The sequence below is a fragment of the Lepidochelys kempii genome, chromosome 3 (genome assembly GCF_965140265.1).
Source record: "Lepidochelys kempii isolate rLepKem1 chromosome 3, rLepKem1.hap2, whole genome shotgun sequence".
Lineage (NCBI taxonomy): Eukaryota > Metazoa > Chordata > Testudines > Cheloniidae > Lepidochelys > Lepidochelys kempii.
The window spans coordinates 112,284,880-112,308,286 of record NC_133258.1 but is presented as its reverse complement, the minus strand read 5'-3'; positions in this window follow the sequence as shown (position 1 = coordinate 112,308,286).

Sequence of the window (23,407 nt, the reverse complement as noted above, 5' to 3'; positions counted from 1 at the left end):
GAATAAGACCATAAAAATAAATCAACTTTGGAAGTTAACTTAAGTGTGAAAACTGATGGGCAGGCATTTGCCAACATCACTGGCAAATCAAAGAATTTTAGTTAGTGTGGTGATCTCTTCTTGCTAGACCTCTCCTGCCCTTCCCACCCCAAATACATAGTTTAAAATAAAATGTCTCGTTTTCACTTTTTGAATTTTCAATACTTTGGATGGTTTTGAAAGCGAAGTCCCCAGTTTATCTGCACAACAGGTGCAGTACAAGTAGCAGCAGTGCAAGACGCCTTGCAGGTCTCTGCCAGAGTACCTCAACTCTGGCAAACAGAGACCAGCTCGGGGGGGGAGAGTGGTGTTCAGGCTCCATTCCCATTCAGTGCTTGGCCTGTCAGCTCAGATTGCCAGTGGCTTTGTCAACTGTGATGTGACATGTCCAGTAAGAAATCTAGTCAACCAAGCATCAAACAGCAATGACATTAATTTACAATTTGTTCTTGGCCAGGTTCCAACACGTGGCCAAAAGGCAAAAGACTTTATATGTAACTATAGCAGACACAAACACCCTGACAAATCTCTGCTGTTTGTACATACGTATACATATATTTTGAATAATTCAAAACACAATTAGCAAACTATCATTATGAAACAGTTTCCAAACTAAATTACTTTATTTCTAGTTAAAAAACAAAAACAAAAAACCCAACACAAACCAAACCCCGAAACATCACGGGGGAAAAAAATATAATCAGGAAATATTTAAATAAAAGTTAAAAAACAACCTTAACTTTGCCTTCTTCTCCCTGGTCACCATTCCCCCTCAGCTGGGATTATTGAATCTTTAACTTTCTCATTGTGCTTGTAGATGGTCCATGTCACCATGTGCTTCTAACACTGTTGCCCTTATCCTCCCTCCATTTGTTTGTTACACCCATTTTGGGTATCTGCTTTTAATTAATGCCCAAATCCTGTAACTGAAGTCAACAGGAGCAAATCTGTCGGGAGCCAGTTGCCAATTGGATCATTGTTAAGCACTGAGGCAGGTACTGCCTCTTACTATATGTCTGTATACCGTATGTACTATATGCCTGCACAGCAGCCAGCACTGTGGGGTTCCCATATAACTGGGTCTCTAGGATCTATTGTAATGGAAATGATAGATAGTAATCTTATAAAAGTTTTACATGCATACTTTGAGCTGGGTACTTTTAATCATCCCCATAAACAGAGGTTGGAGAAGAGTTCCTACACCATCTTTCAGGATGAGGACATAAATCACAATATCTCACACTACTTTCTGCACATGTTTGAAATATGATCTGCCGCACCCATCACCTTAATAGGGACTGGATATCTGGAGTCACCTTCCCAATATACTGGAGTAGAGACTTCAAACTCCAGATACTTGCCAAAGATCAACTTTTCTATGGCCAGCCTGATCACATGGGCTGGAGCCCAACAACTTATTTACCCTCTATACTGACCTAAGAGTCCACCATACCTAACAGATGCTTGATATCATTGTTCAACCAAAAAATTCTATTTCTTTCATGTGGCAAGTAGGTGGGTTCTTCACTATGAGTAGTTAGGGATGACTTTAGAAAATGTGGACATGCTCAAAGTTCCAAAGTGCAGAGTTTGTTTTTTTAACCTACATCTACTTTTCCTGGCCTTTCCCTCCCAACTAAATTACTATGTTCTAAAAATGTGCAACCTTCACTCTACTTTTAATGAGTTTTGCCTGAAAATGATCCTTTGGATCGGTTTTCTCTCCGCCCCCTAAAAAGAAAGCTAGAAGTTTATTCCATCTTCTGAATAATATTTTAAAAAATTTTGTTTTGGTTTGTTTTTTTAAAAAGAGCCACAGGAATTATTAAAGAATTAGAAAACATGCTGTACAGTGACACGTTCAAACAGCTCAATCTATTTAACTTAAAATGAAAGTTTAGAGGTGACTTGATTACAGTTTAAGTACAGACATGGGGAACAAATATTTGAAGAGCCCATTATCAATCTAGCAGAGAAAGGTATAATGCAAGGCAATGGCTGGAAGTTGAAGTTAGACACATTCGCACTAGAAATACAGTGTACATTTTTAACAGTGAGGGTAATTAACTATTGGAACAATCCATCAAGGGTTGCAGTGGATTCTCCATAACTGGCAGTTTTAAAATCAAGGTTGGATGTTTTTCCAAAAGATCTGCTTTTGGAATCATTTTGGGAATGTTCTGTGTTACACAGGAAGTCAGACTAGATGACCACAATGATCCTTCTGGCCTTGCAAGAAGAATGATGAATAGTCACGTTGCCCTCTTAACCAACATTCTATGGACCTGTGAAGATAAAACTTCTGTGTCTGCCCCAGAAAAGTATCAGAATCTTAAACTTCAAGCTAAGTAGAAACCCATTAGGCTGCAGGAAGATCTGCCTTTCTCCTGTGGAGTTTATAACCTAAGTCTTCACCCTACCGGCTCTCTGCTCCTGACTGAGCTTACAAACTCCATAGGAAACGGTCATTGGTGTTTGCAGGGTTTATAATACTGGAAATAAGTACTAAAAATTAGAGATGAAAAAAGTAAAACTGGGCATCTGTCCACTAGTTTTTATTAGAAACAACTGCATAAAACAATTTTGGTATGTTTAGGGCAAGTCATCTGTGGCCTTGCCTACATAGAAATAACTAAAACCATTTTAGTTCACACAGTTTGGTGTTACTTTGGTGCAAGTGGGTAGACTCCTGTGCATAAGTGGAGTCTCATTGACTAAGTCCGGCTCTGCATGAGCCCAGAAGCTGAACCGCAAAAATCTCATTGCGGGATCAGGGCCTAAGCGTGCACTAGGTAATTGATTTCACCTGTGACCTTCTGTCATGAGTTAATATTGTCTGAACAATTGATGGAAGATGACAAAATGAAATCTCACACTTTGTAGACTTGCTAGAATTTTATTTATAATGTAAAACTCACCTTAATAAAATTCATTCATTTCTAACATTTAACTTGTTTATGTACACCTGGACTTTCAAGATTTGGATAGCCCAAAGCAGTTAGTTATTAATTCCTATTCCTATTAATTTCTATTAATTCCTTTCAAACTCAGTTTTTGTTTGTGTGTGGTTTAAGTTTAATCCTCTTCTCCCAACAGTAATGTAATGCTATCCACATGCAGAAGAAAATGGATATGAGGTCATTACAGAGTAAATATGTGATCTCTAATAACGCTTTGCAATTTTATCCAAGGATCTGAACAGAGGTGACGCACAACTGTTGATTAGGGGTGGTGGAGAGAAAGGGGATGTGGACATATTTTCAACCAGCTCCCCACCAACAAAACAAAACCAAAACCACCAACAAAATCCTGGCAGAAATCTGGGTAAGCACATGACCCCATATGCTTATCCCTCCCCTCTCTACATCATGTCTGGATCCAAAAGTACTTTACAAGCATTGATGTAAGCTTGGCAACATGTGACCTCCAGAAGAGGTAAGCGGAATGTCCGGGTTCCAGTAACACAGACACAGGTAACTAACCGCTTTCATGTTCTCTCCACAGGTACCGTTGCGGAGAGTGGACCAGATGATATGTCTGGGGCGAGAAAGCAGAAGGAGACTCCGCTGGTTGGAAGGCATGAGATGCGATGTCCTGAGGTTGGGGGTTCCACGACCACCACTCCCAAGAGGAGAAGGTGGGTGGTGGTGGTCGGGGACTCTCTCCTCCGGGGGACTGAGTCATCTATCTGCCGCCCTGACCGGGAAAACCGAGAAGTTTGCTGCTTGCCAGGGGCTAAGATTCGCGATGTGACGGAGAGACTGCCGAGACTCATCAAGCCCTCGGATCACTACCCCTTCCTGCTTCTCCACGTGGGCACCAATGATACTGCCAAGAATGACCTTGAGAGGATCACTGCGGGCTACGTGGCTCTGGGAAGAAGGATAAAGGAGTTGGAGGCGCAAGTGGTGTTCTCGTCCCTCCTTCCCGTGGAAGGAAAAGGCCTGGGTAGGGACCGTCGAATCGTCGAAGTCAACGAATGGCTACGCAGGTGGTGTTGGAGAGAAGGCTTTGGATTCTTTGACCATGGGATGGCGTTCCATGAAGGAGGAGTGCTGGGCAGAGACGGGCTCCATCTTACAAAGAGAGGGAAGAGCATCTTTGCCAGCAGGCTGGCTAACCTAGTGAGGAGGGCTTTAAACTAGGTTCACCGGGGGAAGGAGACCAAAGCCCTGAGGTAAGTGGGAAAGCGGGATACCGGGAGGAAGCACAGGCAGGAATGTCTGTGAGGGGAGGGCTCCTGCCTCATACTGGCAATGAGGGGCGATCAACAGGTTATCTCAAGTGCTTATATACGAATGCACAAAGCCTTGGAAACAAGCAGGGAGAACTGGAGGTCCTGGTGATGTCAAGGAACTATGACGTGATTGGAATAACAGAGACTTGGTGGGATAACTCACATGACTGGAGTACTGTCATGGATGGTTATAAACTGTTCAGGAAGGACAGGCAGGGCAGAAAAGGTGGGGGAGTAGCACTGTATGTAAGGGAGCAGTATGACTGCTCAGAGCTCCGGTACGAAACTGTAGAAAAACCTGAGTGTCTCTGGATTAAGTTTAGAAGTGTGTGCAACAAGAGTGATGTAGTGGTGGGAGTCTGCTATAGACCACCGGACCAGGGGGATGAGGTAGATGAGGCTTTCTTCCGGTAGCTCACGGAAGCTACTAGATCGCATGCCCTGATTCTCATGGGTGACTTTAATTTTCCTGATATCTGCTGGGAGAGCAATACAGCAGTGCATAGACAATCCAGGAAGTTTTTGGAAAGCGTAGGGGACAATTTCCTGGCGCAAGTGCTAGAGGAGCCAACTAGGGGGGGCGTTTTTCTTGACCTGCTGCTCACAAACCGGGTAGAATTAGTGGGGGAAGCAAAAGTGGATGGGAATCTGGGAGGCAGTGACCATGAGTTGGTTGAGTTTAGGATCCTGACGCAGGGAAGAAAGGTAAGCAGCAGGATACGGACCCTGGACTTCAGGAAAGCAGACTTCGACTCCCTCAGGGAACGGATGGCCAGGATCCCCTGGGGGACTAACATGAAGGGGAAAGGAGTCCAGGAGAGCTGGCTGTATTTCAAGGAATCCCTGTTGAGGTTACAGGGACAAACCATCCCGATGAGTTGAAAGAATAGTAAATATGGCAGGCGACCAGCTTGGCTTAATGGTGAAATCCTAGCGGATCTTAAACATAAAAAAGAAGCTTACAAGAAGTGGAAGGTTGGACATATGACCAGGGAAGAGTATAAAAATATTGCTCGGGCATGTAGGAATGATATCAGGAGGGCCAAATCGCACCTGGAGCTGCAGCTAGCAAGAGATGTCAAGAGTAACAAGAAGGGTTTCTTCAGGTATGTTGGCAACAAGAAGAAAGCCAAGGAAAGTGTGGGCCCCTTACTGAATGAGGGAGGCAACCTAGTGACAGAGGATGTGGAAAAAGCTAATGTACTCAATGCTTTTTTTGCCTCTGTCTTCACTAACAAGGTCAGCTCCCAGACTGCTGCGCTGGGCATCACAAAATGGGGAAGAGATGGCCAGCCCTCTGTGGAGAAAGAGGTGGTTAGGGACTATTTAGAAAAGCTGGACATGCACAAGTCCATGGGGCCGGACGAGTTGCATCCGAGAGTGCTGAAGGAATTGGCGGCTGTGATTGCAGAGCCATTGGCCATTATCTTTGAAAACTCGTGGCGAACGGGGGAAGTCCCGGATGACTGGAAAAAGGCTAATGTAGTGCCAATCTTTAAAAAAGAGAAGAAGGAGGATCCTGGGAACTACAGGCCAGTCAGCCTCGCCTCAGTCCCCGGAAAAATCATGGAGCAGGTCCTCAAAGAATCAATCCTGAAGCACTTGCATGAGAGGAAAGTGATCAGGAACAGCCAGCATGGATTCACCAAGGGAAGGTCATGCCTGACTAATCTAATCGCCTTTTATGATGAGATTACTGGTTCTGTGGATGAAGGGAAAGCAGTGGATGTATTGTTTCTTGATTTCAGCAAAGCTTTTGACATGGTCTCCCACAGTATTCTTGTCAGCAAGTTAAGGAAGTATGGGCTGGATGAACGCACTATAAGGTGGGTAGAAAGCTAGATTGTCGGGCTCAACGGGTTGTGATCAATGGCTCCATGTCTAGTTGGCAGGCGGTGTCAAGTGGAGTGCCCCAGGGGTCGGTCCTGGGGCCGGTTTTGTTCAATATCTTCATAAATGATCTGGAGGATGGTGTAGATTGCACTCTCAGCAAATTTGTGGATGATACTAAACTGGGAGGAGTGGTAGATATGCTGGAGGGGAGGGATAGGATACAGAAGGACCTAGACAAATTGGAGGATTGGGCCAAAAGAAATCTGATGAGGTTCAATAAGGATAAGTGCAGGGTCCTGCACTTAGGACGGAAGAATCCAATGCACCGCTACAGACTAGGGGCCGAATGGCTAGGCAGCAGTTCTGCGGAAAAGGGGGTGACAGTGGATGAGAAGCTGGATATGAGTCAGCAGTGTGCCCTTGTTGCCAAGAAGGCCAATGGCATTTTTGGGATGTATAAGTAGGGGCATAGCGAGCAGATCGAGGGACGTGATCATTCCCCTCTATTCGACATTGGTGAGGCCTCATCTGGAGTACTGTGTCCAGTTTTGGGCCCCACACTACAAGAAGGATGTGAATAAATTGGAGAGAGTCCAGCGAAGGACAACAAAAATGATTAGGGGTCTAGAACACATGACTTATGAGGAGAGGCTGAGGGAGCTGGGATTGTTTAGTCTGCAGAAGAGAAGAATGAGGGGGGATTTGATAGCTGCTTTCAACTACCTGAAAGGATGGCTCTAGACTGTTCTCAATGGTAGCAGATGACAGAACAAGGAGTAATGGTCTCAAGTTGCAGTGGGGGAGGTTTAGATTGGATATTAGGAAAAACTTTTTCACTATGAGGGTGGTGATACACTGGAATGCGTTACCTAGGGAGGTGGTAGAATCTCCTTCCTTAGAGGTTTTTAAGGTCAGGCTTGACAAAGCCCTGGCTGGGATGATTTAACTGGGAATTGGTCCTGCTTCGAGCAGGGGGTTGGACTAGATGACCTTCTGGGGTCCCTTCCAACCCTGATATTCTATGATTCTATGAATGAAGACTCACAGCTGCCCTGTGGGGTAGATAAAAATTACACACACACCCCATTTTACAGATAAGAAAGCTAATGGACAGATGCTGCTATGGTATCTTTCTCAATGAATAAGGTACTAAATAAATGTGGCAGAATCTGGTCCCAGGTGGCTTGCCCAATCTCATATAGCAAGTCTGTGGCAGAACAAGGAAAGGAGTCAGATATCCCGAGTCCAAGACTCATTTTAACCACTAGGTAGGTATTACTGTCTCTACAACAAAAGAATGACTTTAATTACTTTGGTCAATACTTCTTTTGATCTGTTCAAGTGAGCTAAGACAAATGTCAGTTCTCTGATTACTCATGGTAATCTGGGCAAGTAAAGCTTACTTGCCCTAACCTGCAGGCACAGCATATCATTACCTCTCTATTCATAAGTACCCATTACTATTTCTATACTTTTCAATCCATCTACCATATACAGGGGCAAGAAAAATCAGATTAAAAAAAAAAAGAAAGAAAGAAAAAGAAACATTGCGTCCCTCTGTGGATGAAACTGATAGCTCACTGACTGAGGTAACAATTGTAGCTCAGTGGCAAAAAGAGAGGAAATGGCAAATCCAGCTGTTTACGAAACACACAATGCTGTGGAAGCAGTTTTCAGAAAGAGAGCAATCATATTATTAATTATTTAATAAGGTTTTCCTCTATCTGCAACAAAATTAGGTTTTCCTTGCAATTATTAGGTTTTCCTTGTCTTATTTCCTGGAAATAAGACAATAAAAATTCCTTATAATTAAAAAGATAAAAAACACAAATGTTTTGGGGAATCTAGCTCATTCTTATACAGTATAAATGTTTATACTGTATAGCTATATATCTACTATGTAGATAAAAAATAATCTATTTGACCAGGGCACATTCTGTTTTCAGAAGTCACAACAGATCTGTTTAGTATTTCTTGCCATCCAAAGAATTTACATTCAGTTTTTTGATAGTACAAGAGTGGTTATCACGGATAGTGTCTTGTAAATTGTATAGCCAGCACATCCTGTTTTCTGCTTTAAGATAACATAAGCCTGCAATCTTAATGCCAAAAAAGTCACTTTCATCTTAATTTTCAAATACTGTTGGATAAAGAGCATAGTAAAATAACCTTTCACTCACCGCTTCTTACTTCAACTCACCAGGACTTGATTCCAAAACTCAGCTTCATTTGCAAAATGCTCCATAGCAAAGAGAAATGATTTCTTCTTTGCCAAAAAAATATCACTCCAACTACTCAACTGAGTGTAGGAAAGACGACAATTATATTACTACACGAGCATTCTGAAACAATGTTGTGTTCTGCTGACGCAAGGAAGCTCTGTAGCAAGCGAGGTCACAAGCAAGCAGGGGAGTGGCATGATACTTATGATTCAAAAGCTAAGTATGTCTCACATATTGTGCAGGCATTCAACTGAGTCATACTCAAACTCAAGAAATAATACATATCCCCTAACATTACTGCCATTCATAAATCTTCAACTCATGTTACCATGTGTAACTGTGCCACACCTCAAAAATGATGTTCCAAGTACAACCTTCTAGTGGGTTCTGAGTTCAGCCAAGAGAAAGCAAAGCAAGCTTGAGCCAGAGGCTTCTAAGTACAAGACTCTGATGTGCAAGTTTAAGGTGTATGAAGTTATATAATACACACATAGAACTAAGAATGGGTTTCTGGGTGTTATGAAAGTAACTCAAGCCCATAATCTGCATGTAAAAGTAAGTGAACTCTGCTACTGTAGACTCAGATGTGTGTAGCAACTATTCTGACAGGAAGAAATTATAAAAACTTAAGTCTGCTTGCATGATCATCAGTTATTACAATTATTTAAAGTGAGCTATTAAAGAAAAAAGAAAAGATGAATTTGCAGAGTATTATGGAGAAATTCAGTCTCAGGTGCAACCTAAAGGAAATATTTCCCTCCTGACATGTATTTACCACTCCCATCAACTCGAGTGGGAGTTATATCTGTGCACCGAGAGGAGAATGTACTCAGAAGAGTTTAGCAAAAACTTATTGACGCAGGATGAAAAGGGAGAAATTACAACCTAATGATCAGCTGTTACCAGGGGTAATCCAGTGGAATATTGTTAATTTTTAAGTGTTTGTACATACTCTTTAAAGCTTTCACTCAAATGCCCTTACACGTAATCCAAAGAAGGTGGAAAAATTTACAAGTCAGCAGACTAAAAATACCACTCAAAGGCAACAAATACTCTTGCCAGACCTTTATGTATCCATGAAATCTTCTCTAAGGGGATCAGACAAGCTTTTCCCCCCTGCAAGCTCCCATTTGACATATTTAACTGTTGGACAGTATACAAACTGCGCCTCTTGATATCTCATGACAAGCCAGGACCACCTGACAATGTGCCTGTGCAAAGTTTACAGCATATAAAGTGAGAAATCAAAGCAGTTCAGTCAATCCAGACTCATTTTCTTTACAGCTTCAACCTTTATTGTTCAAAGATTGTTGTAATTTGCAAGCAGAAAACAGTTTAGTTTACTTGGCACCCGCCTTAAAGCCCTCTTCTGACTTCCTAATTGTGCTTGTAAGTTCTTTTTGTGGCTAGCAAGTGTACAAAAAGAAAAATGCATGGGCCAAGCAACAATGTAGAATGGAAAGATCCCTTCAACAAGAAAATGGAGCAAGTTGCGGGGAACATCAGCTGCTCAAAGTAAGTATCAGTATGCCCATTTTTCAGGACCACCACTGCTACAGTTTTCTCCAAGTTGTGTAGTGCCCTTGTGGGGTCATAGTATCTCTATTTGCATAGGGAGAGGTCTTCCAAGAAATCATACCCCCATCATTATGAGAAAGCTGCGCGGACAGATCAGTAGAGCAAGTGACAAGTATGTTTCCTGGCTCCTGCTGCCTTACACAGTGGAGAGTGCAGGCACATAATACCCACTAATCACACTTCAAGGCCTGGGAGAAAGTGACCCCACTAGCATTGCGAATTTTGGTTGGACATATTCCTGGAAGTATCGTCACATGACATAATCTTTAAAGATGAATCTTTAATTCCTGGAGACCCAAGGACAACCCTGCAGGGTTGGCAACCCTAGACCCCACACCAAAACACTGAGGCAGCTGCTAATCAGTGCTTCCTCAGCACCTGGGAGAAGGCAATTTGGACCCAGGTGAGTGCCAGAGCCATGCCCCACTCAGAAAATGTCTAAAATTCGTTTTTTTTGAGAGCGTAGGGGTAGTTCTAGGGGATGGGGAAGAGGGTGTAGAAGCCAAAAACCTCAACGTGAGCATACAGTGTTTATTCTGGTGCCTGCCAACAGTTTAACACTCACCAGGCCACACAAAAGTCACACAGCCCAAAACAAGCCACAGTGGCTTGTTGATTATTGATTAAATTAATAGGCAGGAGATTTAAAAACATAAGGCAGTACTTTTTTTACACAATGTATGGTCAACCTGTGGAACTTGTTGCTGGGGATGTTGTGAAGGACAAAAATATAACTGGGTTCAAAAAAGAATTAGATTAGATCAGTTCATGGAGGACAGGTCCATCAATGGCTATTAGCCAAGATGGTCAGGAATGCAATACCATGCTCTGGGTGCCTCTAAATCTCCAACTGCCACTAAACAACAGGGGATAGATGACTCACTAATTGTCCTATTCTGTTCATTCCCTCTGAAGCATCTGGTACGCATGGGCCACTATCAGAAGACAGGATAACAGGCCATTGGTCTGACACAGTATGGACATTATGTTCCTCTTTTTACTTCCTTACAATCAGTGAGGTCATCGCAGCTCTGGGAATAAATGTTTGTAAGTAATTCTGAACATCCCCTATTGGTTGGTTGTGCCTCAGTGTCATGAATCAAAAACAGCAGTTATATGACCATCCTCATCCTCAGCAACATGCGTTTGGGATTTAGAAAAGAATTTACATTAATAAACCAAAGGGTGTTCCCCACTAGATTTGAGAGCTGAGCAACTAGACTACATGCCTTTAAATATTTATACCACTCCATTTTCAAGCGGAAAACAAAGGACACCATCAAATCTGCATAAGATTTAAAAAAACCAAATGAACAGAAATTTGGGGACTAAAAGATTCTACTAAGGAATGTCATAATCTGACATTTGACTGAACTGTTTATCCAAATTTAGACAGCCTTTAATTGCATCCAGCTATTGACCCAAACAGTAAAAATTCCACATTTTTATAAATCCTTGTATCTGACACTACCAAGATCTCCACAGCAGATTGTAATTCAGAAACCTCATCCTGAGATATACTTATGTTAATTAACACTGACCAGCAATTACACATTAGGAAAATTTAACTCTTCAATGTATTTGGTATCCCATAGACAGATGAACTAAGCATATCTACTTTTTCCACTTTAACTATGATGAGCAATAAACTTAGACACACCTTTAACTGTTTTAGCCACTTCAATGGTCTCCTTAAATAAACAAAATTAAAAACAAACACACACCCCTCCCCCCATGATGCTGCTTACAGAAAAAAAGAAGAAAATGAGGATTGTTGTTAAGCAACAGATCTAAAATTCGTAAGGCTTCCTTAATTTTCAGGAACTACCACACTGCGCCTAACAGCAAATATGCCTTTCCTGTTTTATTCTGTGAATTCTGCCACTTGGCAACTGACTACAAGTCTCCCCACTTTTTGTAAGACACCTTTGTCCCTTTGCAAGGGAGTCTCAGCCCTCTGCTCTTTCCAGTTACAGCTAGCGCATCTCCAGTATTTGATTTCCTGTTTAGAATTATGTAACTTTAGTCCAAAGGCTTAAAATAGATCCTTCAATTGAGCTCCATACTCAGATCCCAGATTTCCAGTAGTCCCAAAAGAAAGTTTTCAGACCTTATCTTGTCTACATTCTTTAATTTGATTGGACATCTTGATTTCAGTATTAGCTTTACACAGTTGCCAAAGTTCACTTCCACATAAAAATGCCTGGGCTTTGTCCACACTAGTGATTTCACCATTGCTGGACTAACTATGAAGAAATAGACAAGGCCAAATACATGAGAGCTCACCAGAAACTCTCCAGTCAGCAGACTCATATGGGGAGTCTCATGTACTAGGGTATGGCAGATGGTAGCATCAGTACGGTTTACAAGCCCAGCATCTTGTCAATTATTGGACATTGTCAAGATTCAGCATGAGGGTAGGTTGCAGGGAATTAGGTAGAGGAGACTAGTTTCTGCCTAGTTTCTCTTGCAAACCTCACTTTTGCACAGAGGCACCAGGCTCTTCTATCAGAGATCTTAATAAATGTCCATTAAAGATCTCTCTCTGCTTCTTTAGCAGGAGGTCAAAAAACCAAAACACAACTAGAACACAGTCTGAAGTTCAATTACCGCAAAAAATGTAAGCTCAAATAGGTGAGCAGTAAATCATCTTTATGCACCATTCTGAAGTACTGCTATATTGATTCCTCCCAGAAAACGTTTGGAACATTTTCACGTCCATCATCTATAGGGTTGCTTTCTGACTGCAGAAAACTGAACACCCTTGCTGCTCCCCCTTCTCTGAGGTGCTGCTGCCCTGCCCCTTCTCCAAGACCCCAACTCCACTCACTCCATGCCCTCTCCCTCTGTTGCTCACACTCCCCCACCCTCGCTCACTTTCACTGGGCAGGGGCAGGGGTGTGGGCTCGCTGGTGGGGCCAGGGATGAGGGGTTCAGGGTGTAGGAGGTGGCTCTGGGCTGGAGCAGAGGACTGGGGTGTGGAAGGTGGTGTGGGCTCTGGGCTAGAAGTGTGGGCTCCAGGATGGGATCAGAAATGAGGGGTTCAATGTGTGGGAGGGGGCTCTGGGCTGGGGTGTGGGCTTTGGCTGTGTGCTCTGGGGGAGGCCGGGGATGAGGGGTCTAGGGTGCAGGAGGGGGCTCCAGTCTGTGGCCAAGGGCTTTAGAGTACAGGAGGGAGCTCTGGGCTGGGGCCACGGGGTTCAGAATGTGGGAGGGGGCTCTGGGACGGAGTCTGGGTGTGGGAGGGTGTGAGGAGTGCTTACCTCAGGTGGCTCCCAGAAGCAGCTGGCATATCCCTCTGGCTCCTAGATGCAGGGGTGGCCAGGGGGCTCTGTGCTTGGCCCCCCCATCTGCAGGCATTGCCCCTGCTGCTCCCACCAGTTGTGGTTCCCGGCCAATGGGAGCAGCAGAGCAGGTGCTCAGGGCGGAGCCGGTGCCTCAGATAGGGGCAGCCTGTATAGCCCCCCTAGCCACACCTGCACCTAGGATCTGGAGGGTCATGCCAGTCACTTCTGGGAGCTGCGCGGCACCAGCTGCTGTGGCGAGCTGTGGAGTGTAACTATTTGAATTAGCAGCATTAGTAATCTGCATATTCTTTCCCCCATATTATGCATAGAATAAATGTCAGGTCAAAATATTTTCTGTGGAACATCAACAGAGCAGAATGTTCTCCCACTGTGTGATGCAGGCAAGACTGTGATATGATTTTATGTTTACTTCATAGAGTGTTACAACACTAGTTTATAAGAAAGAAGTACAGACTTGAAAGTTATAGGAAATAGCTGAAACGATGCTCTCATATTTTGTATGGTCAGTGCTGTAATATAAATACAGGATACTGACACTAGAAGGGGAATTGTATGACTGAATAGGATTCATAACCTGCAACAACAATTGAGCGCTTATAAAATTCCAACTTCACCTATCTACCACAGCGTGCCTACAGTACATCCTGAATCAGTGCTCCGTAACGAATCTAGCAGAATTTGCCCTGACTTCATTATGCTAACATGGTCGATATAGAACACAATTCAAGCCTACTGAAGTCAACGAGAGTTTTTGGATCAGGGCTAACAAGTTCAAGTAATGCAGAGGTTACAAACACAGTAAGATACTACTCAGCATGAGTAAGGGTAGCAAAATTTGGCCACTAGGTATTAGACATTCATTCTTGTGAGCAGTATTCTGCGCTCACTACAAACCACACAAAAACGATTTTTAAGTATCTTAGATTGAGCCTTCAGCCTTGCCAGAAACACTTGCATGCCACTGTACATCCATGTCATCGTCCATGACAACAGCCTCTTTCAGATGTTTCAAAAGATCTTTTTGGATTCTGATATACAAACTAAGTTTTGATAGCAAAGTCCTACAACTCTAAACTCCAAATACCCTCAGCTGTGTAACACTGGATTCAGATTTAGAATTGAGAATCATTACATGAATAGTAACAATTCCAGCTATAAAGTCTGAAACATGAATGGAATTCTCTTCCTGTTTATTATAGAGGCATATAAAAAAAACTCCCAAGAATTCAAAGCAAGAAAAAGAATTCTCGTATTTTATTATTGATAAAATAAAGAGTTCAGGAAGTAGGAAAGCCTCCAATAGCCTTGAAGTGTGCCCCAGAAGTGGAAAAAACAAAGATTTTAATAAATCTGGACAGATGTACACCAAGTAAACCTTAACAGCTTGTCAGTTCCCTACTCATGACACATAGGACTCTTGTCAGGGGGCAAACCCAACCCCTGTGTGAGAATGAGTAAGTTTCAGTCCCTAATGAGTGGTTTTTTTTATATCTGGAGGCTGGCATGCACGTTTAGCTCATTTGGGATTCAGGAACATACTACTGGTGTGGGAAGAATATCAGGGAGCGTATTAAGGCTGACATAGGGCATAGCAATTGTGACTAGCATCCAAAGCAGAGGTGGGCAAACTACGGTCTGTGGGCCATATCTGGCCCACGGGACCGTCCTGCCAAGCCCCTGAACTCCTGGCTGGGGAGGCTAGCTCCTGGCCCCTCCCCTGCTGTTTCCCCTCCCCCACAGCCTCAGTGTGCTGTGCTGCCAGCACTCTGGCCTGCCACTCCTGCAGGGCAGCGTGGCTGGCTCTGGCATGGTAAGGAGGTGGGGGGCAGATAGGGGACAGAGGTTCGGGGGGGCGGTTAGGGAATGGGGAGCAGGGGGACTGGGGATAGGGGTTGGGGCAGTTAGAGGACACGGAGCAGGGAGGCTTGGATGGGTCGGGGGTTCTGAGGGGGGGGATAGCGAGCGGAGGCCAGGCTGTTTGGGGAGAGACAGCCTTCCCTACCTGGCCCTCCATATAGTTTTGCAATGCCGATGTGGCCCTCAGGCCAAAAAGTTTTTCCCCCCCCCGATCCAAAGGCTCACAGTGGGTGGAGGTCAGTGGAAACAGGGGCCAGAGACTTCACTCTGAGAACCCTTACAAGGGTCCCAACAAGCAACAGCTGGGGTTGGAAGGAGAGGTTCATCCCTTTCCCGAATGCCTTAACAGAGGCTGAGAAGCAGCAGGAGGTGGAAGATTTCTCCCAGTTTTGCTGCTCCACCTTTCCCACCCCACAGCTTCTGGTTAATTCTAGCTCCCTCTGCATTCCCTACAAGGAGGATTCTAGTCCTTCTGAAGTTAAGGAGCTGACAGAAGGAGTCTTGCGCCTATCCACTTTGTACCTTCTGTACCCGAGGAGACCCAGTCCTGAGGAGCGACAAAGATTTTCTATAGCAAGCCTCCTTTTGCTGATCTGAGGAGATTGCAGCATCAGGACTCCGTTCTACAAAACGGAGAGTGAAGACTTTCAGAGGAGAAGTCATGGCATGCCTCCTTAGGTCTGCGGGCCATTGGATCAGGTCTACTCTGTTAGTCTTAGGGAATGTCTATACAGCCTGCAGAAGCAAATCTTCTACCCCGAGTTGACAGCATAGTAGGACTCATGCTAGCACTCTAAAACTAGCTGTGTAGCTGAAGCTTGAGCTCTAAAGCCTAGGGAAGGGTGTGGGCTTCATAGCCCCAGCTGAGTGTGTCTCCATATACAGGTGTCCTATGCCCAGGTCATAAAATGAGAGCATTGACATGAAGAAAGTGAGGGTTAGTATGGAGGCAAATCACACATCATAACTGAGACAAATGTCTAAATTATAAAACAACTGTTTTGAGGTGTAAAGGGTGCACTGACATCTCTGCCGTGGCAGATTTCAGTAGTTTAGGTGCTGTGCTTGAGGAGTGTAACCTTATCCTTAAATTTCCTGGATTCCTATCCATTCAAAAAACAAACCCTAATATTCCTGAAAGGTAATAGACACTCAACCAACATACCTGCCAGCACCCTTAACTTCACCTGTCCTGAGTTTGTGAGAGCATAACCACAATGCTTGCCTGTAGCATGCATACTAAAGCTGGCCTCCTCCAATTCTATAGGAGAGAGACCAGACCAGTTTGCCGTGGTGAATGGGCGAAAACTAGATTCTAGGTGTCCATGGAAGCAGTCTGCAAACAAGGAGATGTGCTTACATGGGTGTCTTACACAACAGCACACATTGTTTTCTGGGATTTGCCTGACAAGGTCCCACTGAAAAAGGTGAGAAAAGGAGTCTGACAAACCATGGTCTGGGGCATAGGAAGATATAAAAAATAAATTTATGTTAGCTCCAATGGCCAAGGCTAACATTACATTAAAAAAAAAAAATACGGAGCTCTCATTTATTTTATCTAAAGAGACAAGGAAGGTGGCAAAGCTCATCTTATTGTAACAACGTTCCAACAGTTCTATAAACTGCATTGGCCATGTCTGTTTCCCACACAACTTGTTCCTTTCCCCGACATTAACAGTAAACTTACCAATTATTGTAATTACTATCCCTAGGCTATGCCCTTTATTGATCCTATAAGTTAAAGCAGTTTGCAGTCAAAGAGAGGCACTCTGACAGGAAGCATAAATAGGTTCCTCTACCCTTGTATGAAGCTCTTTAATAAATCAGAGCTTTTGCCTTTTTACTTTAAACATTCCAGCAGAGATTTTAAAATATTGTTTTTTCTCAGGCTGCTATGGCAGAAACTCATTGTGATCACTTTAACATAGCAATTGAGGACCAGGGGAAAACATTTACAACACAAACTTGTTAACAGGAGATATTGGTGTGATGGACCTGTCAAAATAAGCCAGAATCATGTAAATAACCAGCATGGTATTTATTGAACTCCTTGACAGCATGATATGAAGAGTTATTCAGGGTTTGGTAGTTTGTAGGAAAGTGGCTGAGGCCAGAGTTTAGCACAGTCCTGATGTTACTCACAGTAAAAGTGGGTGGCTATAAGCAATGAACACTTGACAGTCACAGAACAATCCATGTACCATATTCAGACAGTTGGTCTGTCTCCTGCTTGATGTTTCACTAGCTACATTCTTTTGTTATCTGGAAATAAGAAAGCTCCCATGGCCTCCCATAAAATCATGAGTTGACACTTATCAAGAGACTAAGGGGGAAAAAAATCAAAATATCATGAAAGCTTCAGCTCCTGGAATCTTGTTATTAAATGATTCAGTTTTCTTTTAAAAATAAAAGTTTAGTCTTCATGGTTAAAGAGGAAAACATTAACACTAACAGCTCAACCACCAGAAGGTATATAAAAATAATCCAATTTATTATTAATCTCATATGTGGGGCCTGACTCATGAGTTTTTGAATACTTGGGTTTGGAAAAGCTGCAATATTGGTCTCAAAGGAGATGATGTACATGTGCTAGAGAAATTGTCACTCAGCATGCTGTGAAGGCCCAGAAGGGTCTACATTTTTAAGGCTCAAAGCAAGACAAAACTAGAGGTGTTTTAGGAGGCCACAAGGATAAAGGATGGTCAAGCTCACTCTACACAAACACAGCTGTAACCATCCATCATTGCTGTCATAACAAAAAAAGCAAAAACCTGCTCTCCCCGAAACCCTGTGCAATCCTACTGATTTCAGTGAGGCAGGGTGCGATGTGAGAGCAGAAAGTGAGCCATCAGGTATGTAACAACAGTGTAACAGAATCATACAAACATGGGGCTGAAAGGGACCTCAAGAGGTCATCTAATCCATCCTGCCACGCAGAGACAGGATTCAGTATATCTGGACAGAACAGATAGACTAATCTGTTTTTAAACTCCAGAGATGAGGATTCCACAACCTCCCAGTTAACCTGTTCCAGTGCTTAACTATCCTTATAGTTAGAAAGGATTTCTAAACGTCTAATCTAAATCTCTCTGCAGGCAGGTTAAGCCCATTACTTCTTGTCCTACCTTCAGTGGACATGGAGAAACAATTGAGTCTTCTTTGTAACAGCCCTTAGCATATCTGAAGACTCTTACGCTCCCCACCCCCAGCCTTCTCACCTCTAGACTCAACATGTCCAATTCTTTCAACTGTTTCTTATAGGTTAGGTTTTCTAAGCCTTTTATCATCTGGACGCTCTCCAACTTGTTCACATCTTCCTAGGGTGACCAGATGTCCCAATTTTAGAGTCTCTCTCTTATATAGGCTCCTATTACCCCCACACACACCCCCTACCTCCTGTCCTGATTTTTCACACTTGCTGTCTGGTTACCCTACATCTTCCTTAAAATGTGGCACAATACTCCAGTGCCATGCAGAGCAGAACAATTAGCTCCCATGTCTTACATATAACATTCCTGGTAATACATCTGTAGGCTGGTGGATCCGATCACCAGCCTGGGACAAACGATTGGTCACGCCCAGTTTAGTTTGCAGCCCTTTCCTCAGGGGGAGGGGGGAGTATTTCTCAACACTCTCAAAAAGAATGTGGAATAACAAAGTGACAGTTCTTGACAGAAAATGTGGGGCCCTCTGGTACTTACAGGGTCTGGTCCTTCCTCAGGCTCACGTGTCCACAGGGCCTGCTTATCCTCTTGTAGCATTCTGCTGCAGCCACAGGAGTTGCCTTCTCCAGGAGCCTCTGGTTCCTTCACGGAGCCAGAGCATTTATTTATACCCTCTAGCTGGGAATCAGACCCAGTTACTAGATGCTATCCAGCTGGTTGGCTAATTCCCAGCACCGGTCTGCTAGACTTGTCTCCAGGAAAGGGCTGGCTGTTCCCAGGTCCTCCTTGCCCTGTCACAACATCCCAGAATGACATTTGCTTTTTTTGCCATAGCATCACACTGTTGACATATTCAATTTCTGTTTCACTATAACCCAGAGATCCTTTTCTGCTGTATTACTGCTTAGCCAATTATTCACCTTTTTTTTGTTTTTGTGCTTTTAATTTTTTTTCCTTTGTAAGTGCAATATTCTGCACTTCTCATTATTGAATTTCATCTTGCTCATTTCACACCAATTCTCCAATTTATCAAGGTCCTTTGAATTCTAATCCTGTCCTCCAAAGTGTTTGCATGCTGTACTCTCCACTCCAAACATAACACAGCATTATGAAAAGACAACTGAACTTTATTTCATATAACATGGGTCAGGGTTAAAGGTTAATAGTACTTGAAGTAGTAATAACTTTAGTTATTAATATCAACAAAGTAGTGCTAATGAAGAATTTTCAAGGGCTCTGGGTAGACAGTAGGGGTGTTTCCAAATTTAAGCCTTGGTCTTTCAAAGGCTTATTCACGTGAGTAAGTTTAAGCACATACATAATTCTTTACAGGATTGGAGCCCTACTTTCTACATTTGTGCATCCAAGTTTTAAAAAATGCAATAAAAGCATGAAGCGCTATTCAAAGGAAGAAACTATTTTGAGTGTCTGCACCACACAGAGACAGCATATACTTTAAAGCCAAAATGGGAAGGAATTTCATTTCATTTGGTAGCGATCAGATTATTTAAAGGATTGCTTTTGTTTGCAGTGTGCTTTCTTTTTGCATCATTGACTCTGTATCAACTCAATTTTTCTACCTTTTTCCTTCATTATTACCACGTAGAATATTTTAGGCATAACAATTTAATCCTTCTACAGGACTAGAGCTTTCCTTCCTTCATAATGCAAATCTAAATGGTGATGCATTTCTTGGGAGTTGCTTATTGTTTCTGGAACAGACAATGATTTAATCTTTGTTATTTATATTGTAGAAGCACCCAAAGACCCCAAGTCAGGATTGGGGCCCCATTGTACTAGGCTCTGTACAATATACAGGAAGACTAGAGATTAGATAATCTAAAATGTTATATTTTTTCTGAACAACTAGAAGCTACAATTCCAATAAAACCACAGAATTTTAATAGCTCAGCAGAAGGCAGTTCCTTTCAAAATACTAAGGCAGATTTGGGATTTTTTTATTTCTATTACAACATAGCTGCACTGATAACATGATTTATATGCAAATATCTAACAACCGCTTTAGAGTTTTCTAATGATAAAGCACAATTAAAGCAGCTACAATTGACTCAGACTGGCCACTTTTACTAGCATATAGACTCACTAATGAGCTATTTCATTTTCCTAAACACAGAGAATGAAGAGAACATACTCAGTAGGCCAATTCTGCAAACAGGTGTGCAACATTCTATTTGCAGATCTCATAGCCTAACTCTATTCTGTCCACTAGATGGCAGTAAAAGTTTGATAGGTTTTTTTTAAATAAAAGTAATAAAACGTAGGAAGTAGACTTTTTGCTATGTAATTTAAGTGTTATAAGATTGATTATAATCTGTTCTTCTGAATGTAATTTCAAACTCTTTTTTTTCCAAATCATTCACATTTAGTAGGCTGATCATATAAATAGTAAATACAGCATCTTTGATTTACTTAACTGTTTCTATATCCATATATGCATAAAAGGTTTAGATAAAAACTAACAAAATAAATGCTCTCAAAGAGAACTAAGGTCCTTAGGTCAGACAATAGAAATATATGACTTTTTAAAATTTAGCTGAGACTATTTTGAAAATATATCTTACAACGTTGCCAAAATAATAGAAACAAAGGATGAGCTTGAACAGGCAACATGTTTCCTTTAAAGAAAAGGTTGCAACCCTAGTCTTTATATATCAAACATTTTAATTCTGAAAAATGATATTTGAGCAGAAAATATAGCAAACAGGGCTATAGGTAGCAATACAAGACAAAATATTAGTACATTACTTAATTTTATGTTGTCTAATTGTAGGCATACAATCTATATAAGTAAGCAGAGAGCATACAGGTTATAGTCAAGTTAAACAGATTTTACATCAACTTATATTCGGTTACACCTTAATTTTTCTCTTTATCCACAGTGAACAGAGCATAACAGGATTTATTTGAGCTTAATTATTTTGATCCAGTGACATGGGTGCAAGATTACACTATGGATATATTCCATTTAGCTTTCAACACTGTTTGGATGACTTTTTTGCTGTTCTTGATGACAAAAAATTGAGGCTATATAAAAATGTTGGATTACTACCATTGTATGTCTACTAACCTCTTAAGTTGAAATAGAATAATTCAGTTTAAGTACAGAAAACGTTGACGGTTAGGATATTAAAAGCTGCTTTTAACAACTGCGTAATAACGATTCTACATCCAACATCCACTGCTGAAATGGGTTGTTTTGATTTGTTTCATTTAAAAATAAATCAACCAGATTAATTAAAAAAATAAAAGCAGATCACAAAAGTTGGTAAACAACATTAGATATTCAGCAGCTCAGGAAGACAATGCAAAAGCTATTTACCGAATAAATAAATATAATCCAGTCGGAGGCTAAACATACAAAGCTTTGTGTTTGAATGACGTGACCTAGCTTTAGTTCAGACATGGTGTAGACCTCAGGAAACCATCATCATCATTTGATGTAATCAATTTTTCTAAACCTTGTTGTTGGCAAACAATGACAGTAACGACAGAGGCTGCTCCATAATGAGCTGTGAAATCCCATATACTGGCAGAGAGCCTGTTTTTTTCCTCACCTTCCTTTGCAGCATGGGTCACTTGCAGGTGTGAATGAGTGTAAATGGTGCATTCTCTATAATGAAGTATTTAAACCACAATTAGAGGACTTAAATAACTCAGCCAAAGGTTAGGGGTCTATTTCAGGAGTGGGTGGGTGGTGGTTCTGTGGCCTGCAATATGCAGGAGGTCAGACTAGATGTTCACAAGGGTCCCTTCTGACCTTAAAAAAAAAAATCGGATCTATAAATGCAGTATTGGTTTACCTGAATCTATTTATGAATGAGACTTGAGTATAGTTTTGGTTGAGAAAAAGCTTTTCAAAGCCAGTTTCAGGAAGGGGGAGAGAAAAAGAGAACGTATCTAACCTTTAGCCCAGCATTTAGGGCACTTGTGTGGGAGATGAAGGTTTGAATCTCCACGCTGGAGGGGGGATTTCAGCTCTGCTCCACCCTTCCCCACTAAGCATCCTAGCCCCTGGTCTAGGAACAATTGTGGGGTGGGTAGCTTTCACTCTCTCCAGTTAAAGTTGTTCCACTTTGTTGTATAAATACTTATTCTTTGGGGGCAGGGACTTGAACTCACATCTCACCCCTACCAGGTAATTGCCTTAACCATGAGGTTATAGGCTATTCTACCATCAAGCCTGGCCTATACTAGGAAATTAGGTCAGTATAACAACATTGCTCAGGGTGTGAAAAATCCAGACTTCGGAACAATGCAGTTAAACTGATCTAACCTCTGGTGTACAAGGTGCTGGATTCTCTGTAGACCTAGCTACCACTCCTCAGAGGTGTGGATTACCTATGCCAAAGGGAGGATTTCTTCTGTTTGTGTAGGTGGTGTCTTTACTGAAGCACTACAGCCGTACTGTTTTTAAAGGTAGATGAGCCCTACATTTCTTTTGTAGAGGGTGTTCTGTTTTGTACAAATAATCATTGGGCCAGAGAGTATCACAAGGAATAAGAACAGTTTAACTGCCACAGAAAGCTAAGAATGTTATTGCAATGCCCACAACGCAGGAGATTTTCAAGAGCGTAAAAGGGAATCAGAGCTTGTCTACATGGGGAAACATACAGGCATATTTATCCTAATATACATCCCCCACATAAACACTCTTATTATGGAATAAGAGTGCCTTTGTCCAGGTTATACTACCCCATCAGTTGAGCAAAAGTCCCAGTTTAGACAGTCTGGGTCACCTTTGACCTGGACAACAATGACTCAGATAAAATCAGCAAGAACAAGGCAGAGTCTATATACATAATATAAAAAAAATCAAAAGACCCTTGCACCTCAGGGCTTTCATTTCTGTTTACCTCCCTTGTCCTTCTAAGGGGCTTACTAGTTTCTTGGAGGCACTCTGATAAGCTGGTAGAGAACTGTTACTCCTTAGCAGTCCCAAATTCTTCTACCCTTTCATTGCATGAGCCTTGCTCTTTATAGTTAATCTTGGCTCCATAGTCCTCACAGCTGTGGGTGTGTCCCACAATTGGCATTTCTCCCTGCTGAGTTCAGGTGTGGCTAGTTTGGCTCTCTCCACACTTGGAGTGTTCTTAAACCTTTCCTGCCTGGGTTTTGGGGTGGGAGGTTGTAGACTCTATTGCATACTAC